The 13,046-nt window shown below is 40.2% G+C and overlaps 1 protein-coding gene across 2 annotated transcripts in view; it reads left to right on the forward strand.

Annotated features, from left to right (window-relative positions):
- Positions 1 to 5,227: 5,227 nt before the first annotated feature.
- The window catches only part of nat16 (N-acetyltransferase 16), a 33,442-nt gene continuing 25,623 nt past the window's right edge, over positions 5,228 to 13,046 (forward strand). For both annotated transcript variants that reach the window (XM_028038340.1, XM_028038341.1), the window contains exon 1: positions 5,228 to 5,555. The gene's annotated coding sequence lies outside the window, so the exon portion shown is untranslated. The remainder of the gene's footprint in view (positions 5,556 to 13,046) is intronic.

Below are 13,046 nucleotides of genomic sequence, written 5' to 3' on the forward strand. Positions count from 1 at the left end.
TATTTATGTAAACCGGGGGTTCCCAAACATTTCATGTCATGGCCCCCAAACAAGATTAGCATCAGAGTGAGGAGGCCTTTTGCAAACCCACAGGCAATGCTACAAAATGTGTAAAGAAACATCAGCTTTTAGAATGCCTTTTCTCACCTTTGCTCACTATTAAATAATTATTATGTTCGCTTAATATGAATGCTACCTCACATACTCTACAGTCATTCAGAGGCTTAATAAATGTCATTATATCTATAAATGAGATGACCTTAATAAAATCTTTGAATATCACATAAGTGATCATTTACTGAAATAAATTCTTAAAACATTTACAGATATTTTTGTTTCAAATTAAGGTACTTTAGCTACATTTATTTAACAGAAAACCTCCACTAACTAACTCACAAAATACCTTTCTTACATTTACTCAATATTTTGGTTTGAACTTGAATCAAAAATCTTTGGGAAATAGATATCTATACTTATCAGTATCATAGACTGCAAATATTATGCATTGGAATCGATAGTATTAATCTTCAGCCATAACAGTGAGCTCTAACATTTGTATATTTTACTCAGTACTTTCAAATTGTAGAAAATCATTTCAACACATACAACAAATTGCAGCTGCTGTTGTTAGTCTTAGGGCACACTTATATCTTTATTGTAAGCGTTGTTACAATGTTCTCTTTAATAATAATAATAAAAAAATTGTTTTTGCGAAATGCAAAACATATTATCATAATCATAAAAATATACTAAACCAACTCAGATTAGGTCACCCCACTTTGTGGATAATACATTTAATGAACAATAACTCAAGAAAAGAAAAGAAAAAAAAAGAAATATTCTCACTATTTTACAGTATATACTTCACTAAACCCAGAACAAGATTCAAAACTACTAGTTGGGGCAAAAAGAACCAAAGGAACTCCTATTAGATTATACAAGAAAAACTCCTGGTATTGTTATTCTGCCTAGAAACCCACAACAGGAACAATTAGTTTATTTCACTCAACCCACAACAGGAATCAAACCATCCATCCATTTTCTAACACTCTTGTCCCTAGTGGGGTCAGAAGGTGCTGGTGTCTATCTCCAATGAATGTTTAGGGCGAGAGACAGGATTCACCCTGGACAGGTTGCCGGTCTGTCTCAGGGCAACACAGAGACAGACAGGACAAACAACCACACACACACACCTAGGGAGAATTTAGAGAGACCAATTAACCTGACAGTCATGTTTTTGGACTGTGGGAAGATGCTGGAGTACCCGGAGAGAACCCACCATGCACATGGAGAACATGCAAACTCCATGCAGAAAGACCCCGGGCCGGGAATCGAACCCATTAAAACCTATTAGTTAAAGCAAAAAGATTCAGAGGATGCTTCACTCAACCCAGATCAGGAATTAGAACAAACATGGATTTCAGAGAAACTCCTATTAGTTTATCTGGATGAACTACTCATTACTTTAGATCAACATTTAGAACAATCTGTTTTATAGTAGAAAACATGGAGAACCAACATTTAGTTAATACTTTTTGGGTTTTATTATTTTTGCTCTTTCCTTTGGTTTATTGTTTTGTTTGTATTTCTTTCTAATTCATATTCTAGTTCATACTTTGAGTACGACAAGGGATGGATGGATAGATGTCAATCTTTCACCCTGTGAGTGTCACGAAATGCAGTGGTGAAGGTGGTGAGGCAGACGCTGTAGACCCAGGATGTGATAAATAAATGATTTTAATGATGAATGTCCAGAATAATTCCACAAAACCCGGCAGCAAGACTGAGCGGAAACCAGGGCTCAACGTCGGTAGCAAACAGGCTAATTGAAGGGGCAGCACGAAGGACTGAATGCACATAAGACGAGGACCCGACAAAGAACAGACACACAGGTGACATTAAATACACGGGAGGGTAATCACAGAAACGAGACACACCTGGGCAACAATCAAGGGGAAGACAGGACAACACGAAGACTCGGGGACACAGAAAACTCTAAATAAGTACACAGAAAACACAGAACATGACAGTGAGTCACCCACTTTTCTAAAAATGTTTCCAGTCCTCCTTCCTGCCCGGCTTTTTATATTAGTGTGACACCCCAAGGTCATCTCGGGGCCCTAAATGGGGGCCAGAGATAGTCGATCATAATTTCCTGATCAGGAGGAATCTGTGAAGTCATAGTTTACTCGTGTTTACTCTGCTGTTGTAAACCACACTGCTAAAACACCATGATGTATTGTAGCAGGCGATCATCCTGTGGCACTGCGTAGACTGAATGGAATCCCAGGTTGCTTGCCTTCAGGTCATCTATGTTTGGTCAGGTGTCTCTCATCTTCCTCTTAACAGCCTATTGATCCAATCAAAAACAGGAACACCTTGGTCACTGAACAGCTTTTGGTACCTTTGGCAGCGTGTGCACAGTGCCAAGTACGGCTGAAAAATAAAATCAGCATCTCCAGACAACTTATCAGCAAAGGATGAAACGCTGTAGGATTTCCAGATATCCGCTGTAGGATTTTCTGTGCTCTTCAGAAAACACAGTGGACCAGAACCAGCAGATGATGTGGCACCACAAACCACCACAGACTGTGGAAACTTCACAGTGGCTCTGTTCATCTCCACTCTTCCTCCAGACCCGGGACCTTGATTTCCAAATGAAATGCAGAATTTGGTTTGATCTAAAAACTCTGGACCATAACGCAGCAGTCTAGTTCCTTTTCTCTCAGCCCAAGAGTTGTGATGTTGTCTCTGGTTCAGGAGAGGCTTGAAGCAGGAAATGTAATACAGTATTTGTAGAGAATTCTAGTGTGTGTATTCACATGTCATCCTGGAACTAGTCGCATCATCAATTCCCTCAGTCTGGTGGCCTTAAAAACATTAATTCTAAAGAAGACCCAAACCTATTCTGTTCCCAGAACCAGAACCAGAACCTACACCCAGCTAGTCTCTACGGATACCAGCCTCTCCTCAGCTGAATGTTCTTTGGGTTACCAGCTGGTCCTTTTCCCTTCTGACAAAGGTGAATATTCTTCCTGCTTCAGTCAACAACATAACTGGTGATGGTGATTCCTGGTGTTGGTCAGGACTGTGGCAGCAGCAGTTCGGATGAGCTGCAGCAGCCTGACAGCAGCAGGTTTATTTAACAGGCTAACATGTTAGCCTGGAGTTTCTGCTCAGGGTTAACATACTCAGTTTTCATATTCCCACCCTGGCGAAATGTTTGCTCCAGTAGCACAGTGAGACAGAAGAAAGATAGGGAGCGGACCGGTATGTGTTTGTGAGAGAGAGGGAGAGTACCGCGGGGGTTGTCACAGCAACAAAGTCAACCAATCAGAGTTTGGTCTGGGTTTTTCATCTGCTGTCTGAAACACATCAACCTGAGTATAATTTCAGACCAGAGAAAACTAAAACAATGTCGTGTTAATCCATTGATAGTCTAAACGGAGGAGCCGGAAGTTTATCTTGAGGGAAAGTGCAGAAGTAAACGGTAACATGCGCAGTTACAAACAACGCGGATGCCGATATTAATATGATTATAATTTCACGAACGACAACGACATAAATCTAGCGCGACCTCTGCTCCAAACTACGAACATAGTCATGGGAACATTGTCAGCGCTAAAACTCACCTCATGCCTCTGATTGGTTGTTTCTAGAGAGCACTAGAAGAAGGCAGAGGAATTAAATTGTTGTCAGATAATCTCTCAACATATTGACGGTCTTAACAAATATGTACTTTTTGTTAATAAAAGTTACATACTGCAGCTTTAATTTCACTGAGGAGGGGACAAGTCAGGAGGGACGTGGCAACACATATCTGTAATTTAAATGCAAGCTAAGGCAGGACTATCAGGACTGACAAGAGGCTGCTTTTTTATTATAATTTTATAAATATTGTTTGAATTTCTGTCACTAATAATATATTGTTTTGTTGTGTAACTGAAAAAGAGCAGCAAGACAGGAAAAATCTGCATAGACTCCCTGGAATGATGCTAACTAGCTTGTCTCTGAACACAGTGTTGCTCACCGTTTTCACTGGGAGAGAGAGGAGGGATTATACTGGTATCGGGGTTAGAGCTGCTGCTGACTGACTCATCTGTTGATAAGCGTGGTAAAAGGTACAGGTACAAGTTAAATACATGAATATGTTGGTAGATTTTTTCCTTCGTTCTTTAGATGCTAGTGACATGGAGGCAAACAGTCTGTAGCTAAGCTAACTATCCTAAATGGTTGATAATCTCACACAGTCAACTCCCCTCTCTTGGAGAAAAACTGGGCTACAAATTGACAATTGTCTTTTTTCTATCTCTCTTTTTGAAAATCTGACTTTATTATTATTTTTTCTATGAAGAAAAAAAACAAAACTATTTTGTGGAGGGCCCCCTGTCAGTCAAGGGCCCTTGGAATTGTCCTAACTTATCCCCCCTTTACGGCGCCCCTTGTTCCAAATAATGTACAGGAATGACCTGGTCCTGTTACATGTCAGTCATCAGGGGAGGCCAATCAGATGTCAGGGGGCCCCCCTCTGGCTCCGCCCCTGCCCTTCATGCCAAAGTTGGTGCGGACATGTCCACACCAGTCCTTCAGGAAGTTACGCTTATGATTCTACACATGGTGGCGACGTGAAGAAACACGACTGTTTTCACCAGAACTCTTGCTTCTGTTTATTTTGGTTCACACACATTTGTTTTGGCACAACTGTGTGAATGTCCTCTTACAGAAACCTACTTCACTCACAATTGAGTCTGGAGTTTTACTGGACCTGCAGCCTGGAGCAGCAATAAATAACAGAAACGGTTTCAACATGAAGACCGTCAGCTACCAAAGGGCTTTTTTCTTCATCTGTTCTTGTTCGCTTGACGTTAAATTGGAATCATTTTAAAACCTGTAAAACTAAAGTTCTTATTTGTCATTACATCTACTCCTAAATCAAATAACCTTTAATCTCGTAATATTTTCCAAGCACAATAGCTTCCCTCAGCTTTGGGGAGCACAGCTCGTTTTTCTCCCCTCTTTATTTAATGCTGGTTTTGTCCCAGTATGGAGTCAAAATTTTATTTAACTTTTTAATGAAAAATTAAAGACTTCAGTTCTGAATACAGGAAAAAAATGAGATGCAGCTTTTATTTGTAAAGCAGACATTTCTAAAACAATATTATTTCCAGTTTTTAATATTTGCATTTTTAATATCTAATTTATTAGATCTTGTTGGAAAGGGACAACATTTACAGCAGAGGTGCAGGCGGTGGATGGTGGGCCCGGTGTCGGTGTCGGCAGCACGGTCAGGCTCTGGTCAGTGGATGCCTGCTTTGGTATTGAATGACATTGAAACACTTGAGAACCCGAAGCGTCACTCGAACGGTGACGTAGGGGCTTGCAGTGGGCGGGGCTTGTGACTAATGTCTCCGGTGGTTCTCCGACAGAACCGGTGTGACGGCTGCTCCTCATTCATCAGCGGGACGGTGAGCTTCGTGCAGCGTTGCGATCCCGTCCGCCACTCTGTCTGTTCCGGCATCTGACACCGAGGACACCGCCGCCGGCCACCATCCGCGGTAAGAGCCGAGCTGCGGCGGGGCTGTGGAGCATTGATCGGGTCAGAGAGAATTGATGGCTCAGCGCTGTCCTATAAGGCCTGTGGCTGCGAGAGGGAAAATTACCAGCCATAGCATCATCACTGCAGCATCTCTGCAAAGTGCTTTCCCTCCGAACTCATCCCATCTCATTCACCGCGATCCGCCGCAGCAGCCCGCGATCATTCCCACGCCAGAAACGCGGTCGCCATCAATTGAACGCGTTTCTTGCATTTTAAGGTCATAAATTGGAATTTGGGTCACTACGGTCGTTTCAGGTCCGCTCAAGCCATCCTTTCTCTCTGCCCCCGTTTTCATGGGAGAGCGACAAATAAGAAGTTATAGTTAGGCCATCGGGACACGCTTCCCCTGTCGAAAACGGATGCGCGTTGGACAGAAATGGCCCAGGATGCTTGTTGTTTTTTTTTCCACGTTATGTCCGAATCTCCAGAAAATTTCTTTCTCTTTCTCCGTCTCTCTGCGTAGCCGCTCTGACTGACTGTTTCTGCGAACCAGGCGTTCAGCTGTATGGATGGGAAAGCCTGAGTATGCTTGTTAACTGACAGGTGCAGTAATATCAGCGAAATCCAAATGAATATTCAATAATTAATTAATAGTTACAATAACAAAAATGTTTCAGTTACCTAGAAGCGTTAACATTTTAACACTGATGTACAATAACTCTATTTTGAAATTGTGTTGTTAAAAAAAAGTTTAATAAAACAGAGGAAGGCAGCTTTAGTTGGAAACAGATTTATTTGTAGAAAGTACTTGCTTAATTTTTAAAAAAATTATTCTTAGTAAGAAATCATTTTAGGTCTTTCCATATAATTGTCCATAGTTTAATTTGTTCAATTTGACCCTGGTGAGACCTTTGCACATAAATATTCAAAACATTAAAAAAAAATTAAATAATTTAACATTAAATTAAAAATGTGATTTAATATACCTCATTGTTAGGTAGACATTTTCTCAATTTGCATACCGCTGTATGAACAACATGGAAGTTGCATTGAATGTTTGAAACTAGGACATTTACAATAGTAATAAATAATATATAAATAATAAATACAAATTTTCATTTCTTTTCTCTGCACTGTAGAAATCCTGCCTATTCTCAGGATTCCAACAGTCTTGTAGCTTCTGAAAATGTGTGAAATCTGCTTCTGTTCTTTTCCATATTTGAATAAATATGAGAAAAAAAAAAACAAAACGCCAAATTTTGCAGAGAAAATAAAATGTAAAGATGCTTCATAAATGTAATAATTTCCCCATTAATCTAATGTAATCTGACATGTTTAATCTAATTTGTCACTTTTCACTTTGATTCTAACAAATTTGGCTTTTTTGACTTTTGACTTGCTGACTAAAGGAACATTTACAGAAATATATAAGACAATTTTGCCATTTAAATTCAGGTTGAACTGGACTCCTAAACTGGGTCTAACTTGCTGAAAAATGTGCTGACGTTTTTTTTTTTTAAGAAAATAAAAACAAACTGTTGAGCAAATCTATTATTTTAACATGTCCAAGAGGTTTAGATCTCAAAATAAAGCTGAGTGCTTGATCAGTCCAGATGCCAAAAAAAGTGTTGAAATGTCTGTAAGCCACACTTCAAAAAAAAAAAAAGTCTCACTTAGTGTTGTGTTGTTTGATTATTTGTTGGACCTGTGGATAAAAACCCAGCTTATTAAGCAAATTCAAGGTTATTGTTTTCTTTAAAATGCTTACAATGGTATAAAGCAAACATAAAAAACAAAAAACATAGAAATCCTGCATTCAAAAAGAGTTGAAATGAGATCATTTCAGAGAATTTCTCCTGTTTTCTGTGGGATTGGAATCTACTGAGATTTTATGTTTTCCAGATTCTGGGATCATTAACAGAACAGAAAGCAGTGAACTGAATGAGAGGAAGAGAAACAGACCATAAGAGTAAAGGGAGACCCTGTGCTCCGTACCAAACAGCAGAGGACTCAGTGGACAGCCCTGATGATGGATAGATATGTGACTGGATATAGCTCTGTAATTTAAGGCTGGATGTTTTCCAGCCTTAAATTACACAGCGAGGGTCTTTCATGTTTATCTATTTACCTGTAAAAGTTGGACAAATTAGATTTTTAAAAGTTAACAAAACCATAAAGGTTCTTTACAATAACACCTACACTACCAGCCTGATCTATTCTTTTTTTTTACACGAGACTCAGTAATGAGGCTGCACAGCAGCGCAGTTGGTAGCACTGTTGCCCTGCAGCAAGAAGGTCCTGGGTTCGATTCCCGGTCTTTCTGCATGGAGTTTGCATGTTCTCACTGTGCATGCGTGAGTTTCTCTCCAGGTTCTCCGGCTTCCTCCCACAGTCCAAAAAACATGACTGTTAGGTTAATTGGTCTCTCTAAATTCTCCGTAGGTGTGAGTGTGTGTGTGTACAGTTGTTTGTCCTGTCTGTCTCTGTGTTGCCCTGCGACAGACTGGCGACCTGTCCAGGGTGAACCCCGCCTCTCGAACGTTAGCTGGAGATACCAGCACCTCCCGGGACGAGGGTGTAATAAAATGTATGGATGGATGGATGGAAGATTCAGTAATGATACATACTAAGCACCTTCTGATCAACTGTAAGGGTCAGAGAATAGCAGCCTGTGGTGGATCAGCAGGGAGTGTATGAAAACACCAGGAGCGTCTCGATGGATGGACAGTAAACAGAGCGTCAGACTCGATTTCATTTGGACCCACATCAAGATCGAGAACGGCCTCAAAGGGCCAGTTATAGCAGACCGTATTGACAAAACATTAACAAACTGTTAAAATATTAATAAGTAGCTGTCTGCATTTATGAGAACGTTTTGAAATGAAACGATATCAAGGCTGTATGCAGACAAAACTGCTGATTTGACTGATAAAATAATACTTAAGCAGACAACTGTAATATTGAAGGTTCTGTTTCTACCGTCTAGAGGGCCACAAAAGAACTTCTGGTGGCTGGATTTGACACATGTGACATGAGGTTTGGACTAGGCCTTAAAATGCGGAAGTTCTGATTTGGCTTAGGCGGTTATATGATAGAAATACCAATGTTTTACAGTTTTAGCGAAAAAAAGGTAAAAGAAACGTTCTGAAATATAAATATTATATTATACATATCACACATTACATACAAACCCATTTAAAATATAAAAATATTACTGAGAAGTTCAGTTATTTCAGTGGCTTAATTCAGTAAGTGAAGCACAAATTATCTTTATGTTTTAAAGATTACATTTCTGCTAATTATGCTGATTTTATTTTGGTTATGGTAGCACAGAAAAAAACAACATTTTAGATGAAATATTACTTCAGATCAATAAATAAAGCATTTTCAGATGGACAAACGCAATACCAGATCAAAGCTTGTTATTTTAATCTGACAAACGAGCGCCACAGCCACGCTTTCTGTAATTTATTGAAGGCAACTATAAGTAACAATACCACAGAAGGAGGAGTCACTGCATGGAGTTGGCTGCAGTGGGGACTCCACAGTTACAAGCCTGGAAGCCACCGGGACGGTCAAGGCAAAAGTAATTTCCCCAGGGAGAATCTTTAAAGAGATCGGGTTTTTCAGCACTGACAATAAAAGTCTTGAATCAACTGGGGAAAAATAATTACCTCACAGTAAATATCTACTCCGTTCTACAACACTGATTCGGTTTTTTTCTTCTGTTCCTTCTTTACTTCCGTTGTCTTTTATTGAACGACAATGCTGCGTTGCTACACTGCAGTGTGGCAATGTAGTAAGAAAGATAGAAACGTAAAGAGCAATAAAGTATTCCTACGAAGGCAAGCATAAGGCAGCTTTAAACATTTTTAAAATCTCCAGGTGAATGTTTAGGGAATGTTTTGATACAAAAGATTATTTGGCATATGCATTCAGTCATTTTATTCGTTCAAATACTTTATAGTTGACGCTTCCTAAAAATGTAAGATTTGCTTCTTTTCAATTAATTTACATTTGAACATCCTTTATTTAACTAAATTTATCTTATCACCTTTGACTGAATAACTGTGATGATGCTTTGTACAATTCTGTTTTTTTATTATTTCTTTAAAGGGGCTGTATTATGTAAAATTGACTTTTTTGAGCTTTCCATCATGTTATAATGTTATTCCCTCATCAAAAGCATACATGGAGTGTTGCCTGGATTTCTGCATGTCTGAGAAATCCTTTAATCTCCATGGCAACCAGTCAGCTGTGCAAAACGCCTGGTTGGATCTAGTTCCACCTTCGAGATGAAACTCCTCCTTGGAGTTCCGCCTCACAGAGTCCCTCCTCCACTCCGCTCCTTCAGACTAGCCAGCAGCAATCAGCAAACACCTGCTGGAACTGCACAGCTGCTGGGCTCTTTACAGCAGCCGCTTCTCAGTGACATCGCCGCATCGCTGGTAAAGACATTATTAAAGGGTTAACAGAGGAGCCATGTAGTGATGACTTCCTGAAGGCAGAGTGTCAGAAAGAGCAGGAGTTTTTAAAGAGACACAGGCCCAATTTCAAGGTGTTAAATTAGGAAGTATAAATATTATATAAATATATATTGCATTTTTATAACAACATAGTTGCTTGATTATGCTATAAAATTGCACCATGTGCCTGGAAAACACATTATACTGCCCCTTTAAAAATCCAAACAACCAGTAAATTGAGAAAACAGTGAGCAAATTAATCAATAATTTAAACGAAACCATGAATAGCAATAGTATATTAGCTATGTCTTATGATTCTTGTCATAAGTAAATGTTAAAAAAGTTGAATTGGTGAATTTTGTTATATCTCTTTCCTAGATTTAGAATGTTTCTTGATGACTGAAAATGTATGCCAACTGATTAAATGAAAATACATATTATTTTAGACTGTTTTTTAGTACTGTACCAAGTTTTTATTCTTCAGCTTGACTGCATTTTGTTTGTTCAGTCTTAGTTCAGAACTGGGGTCTGACTGAGGCCATTGTAATGTGACTAGTTCTTTTTAAATTGTTTGCAGGGGTCGTTGGAACATTGACTTAGCATTTGATTTTTGAAGGCCATCTTTCTCATGTTCTTCACAAAATGTGACTTTATCTGGACACTAGATTTGATACTTACTGGTCTCTAGTTCCTCTGTGTCTGCAGTGGGCTGGACTTAGATGTTGTTAGAGTTTTCTTCTAATCAGTGGCTTCCACCGTTGCTGTGGCCAGTATACTATGCAGGACGCCAGGGGGAGTACTTCGTGATTAAATTCCTGGTCTGACCAGCATGCACATATTTTTCCTTTCTTGTTTATATTCTGACAAATGTACAACAGTAGGTGCACTGGCTTTAAAAAAAAAATACAACTTAAACATAACGCCAATAGCTGAATATCTGCTTAAGGTAGCCAAAATGGGGCAGCTTAGCTAAGGGAACACAGCTCACAGGAAAACAAGATAAAGAAAGTATAATGGCTTCTTTCAATAAAGACAAGAAAACGGAGTATTAAGACAAATGCATATACAAAAGGTGTGTCGTAATGGGTCTTATCAATAAAAATACAAAAACTGCTACCTTTAATTCAACCTGAAATGTACAGAAAGGGCTGGTTAGCGCACTCTAGTCTTGGATAGTTTTATCAGAAGTCTCAATACATGAACAGACTTTAAAAGGATTGCTGGACACCACATCAGATCTTGGAGCATCTGCCCAAAACAACAGGGACAGTTTTAGCAAATGTTTGATGATACTTCTACTTCACAGCATTGTAGGGTGTCCGGCCACTTTTGGTCCGCTTTAAACACCAGAGTTTGTTTCCTGATTGGTTCATAAACTTTTGTGTGAATACATTCAAGGGAACCACAGAGCAGATCAAACAGCTGCACTGAAACCTGCTTTCTGAGGATGTCTCGGTCCGCTCTCCACATTAACTCCTGCACGGTTCGCTCCTGGTGTGAATTCAGACCTGCCTCAATCTGAACCAGCTACAGGGAGCATAGGCCTTTTTTATACTTCACAATCCACTGTTGCATCATGGGAAGAATTCGCCCTTCAGTGTTGCGAATGCTACCACTGCATGTACTGAAATCATACCTGACTTGCTGTCTCCTGCTGTCAGGATGTTGTGGGTCTGGACGCGTAGAGGATACTGTCTTCTTCAGCTTTCAGCGTGCGACTGCAGACACCGTTCCAAAATTAGAAATATTACATCACAAAACTTGCATTGAATGAGCTGCTCTTGACATTCAAAATGGGATTGCTAGTAATAACAGAATTGCAGCTCACAGAAGTTCCATGTTTGTTTTATTTCCAGGTCTGTGCCCTGGCTTTTCTGTCCAATCAAAGTCATTATCGTCTCCTCGGTGGCTTTGTTTACAATTATGAGACATACGTTTTTTTTTTTTTAATCTATTATCATTATTTCTAGAACATACAAAGTCCTTAAAGTGAAGCAAGTGGGTGTGATTGTTTCTGCAGAGGGGATAGAAGGTGGACAGATGAATTTCACAGAATTTCTTGGGAAAAAGTTGTTCCTTAGCCACGTGGTTATTGTCTTTATGTACCTGTGCCGTTTCCCCACATGGCAGCAGTACAAACAGTTTGTGCTCTGGGTGGGTTTGATCAACAGAAATACGACTGGTCTTCCTTTGCAGTCTGCCAGCATATATTAAGTCGAGGTTTGGTAATTGACTCCCCATGATCCATTGAGCAGTTTTCACCACCCGGGCCATGTCCTTTTGTCCTGAACTGTGCAGTTGCTGTACTACAGTTATACTGAGGCAGAAGATGCTCTCAGTCGTGTCTCTGTAGGAGTGTTTGATCGACTGAGCAGGGAATCCATCCCTTCTCAGTTTCCCGAGGAAGAAGAGTCTTTGTTGGGCCCTTCCTTGTCAGAAAAGAGGTGGTCAGCGACCAGATCAAGTCCGAGGTGATGTGGACGCCCGGGAATTTGATGTTGTCCACGTACTCCACCCCTTCCCCTTGAATGATAACAGGTGTGTGCACTGTCCTGTGTGTTGAACACCAGGTTGTTCACTGAACACCACTGGGACAGGTGCTGCACCTACTCTGTAGAGGGCCTCATCATTGTTTGTTATCAACCCCTCTATGGTGGTATCAACAAACTTTAGAACCCTGTTAGATGAGTGGATGGCTACACAGTCATGGGTGACCAGTGTAAATAGAACCAGACTAAGCCCACAGCCCTGTGGTGTGCCTGTAGGAGGACCAGGGTGGAGGCTGTTCGGTTCCTTATTCTCACCACCTGAGGCCGGTTGGTGAGAAAGTCCCTGATCCGAAGATGTTGAAAAAATCCAAGGTTATGTAGTTTTACAACGAGCTTCTCCAGAATGATGGCATTAGATGTTGAACTGAAGTGGATGAATAGCATGCACTACATACTACACTATACAGCTTAACTACTGTGTAGTAGTTCATGGTCGAACAGGAAGTAGCTGCGCTGCTGCGGCTTACCCTGCCAGACGGCGCGGGTCAGCTCGCC

This window comes from Xiphophorus couchianus, chromosome 14, assembly GCF_001444195.1.
Source record: "Xiphophorus couchianus chromosome 14, X_couchianus-1.0, whole genome shotgun sequence".
In the NCBI taxonomy this organism is placed as follows: Eukaryota; Metazoa; Chordata; class Actinopteri; order Cyprinodontiformes; family Poeciliidae; genus Xiphophorus; species Xiphophorus couchianus.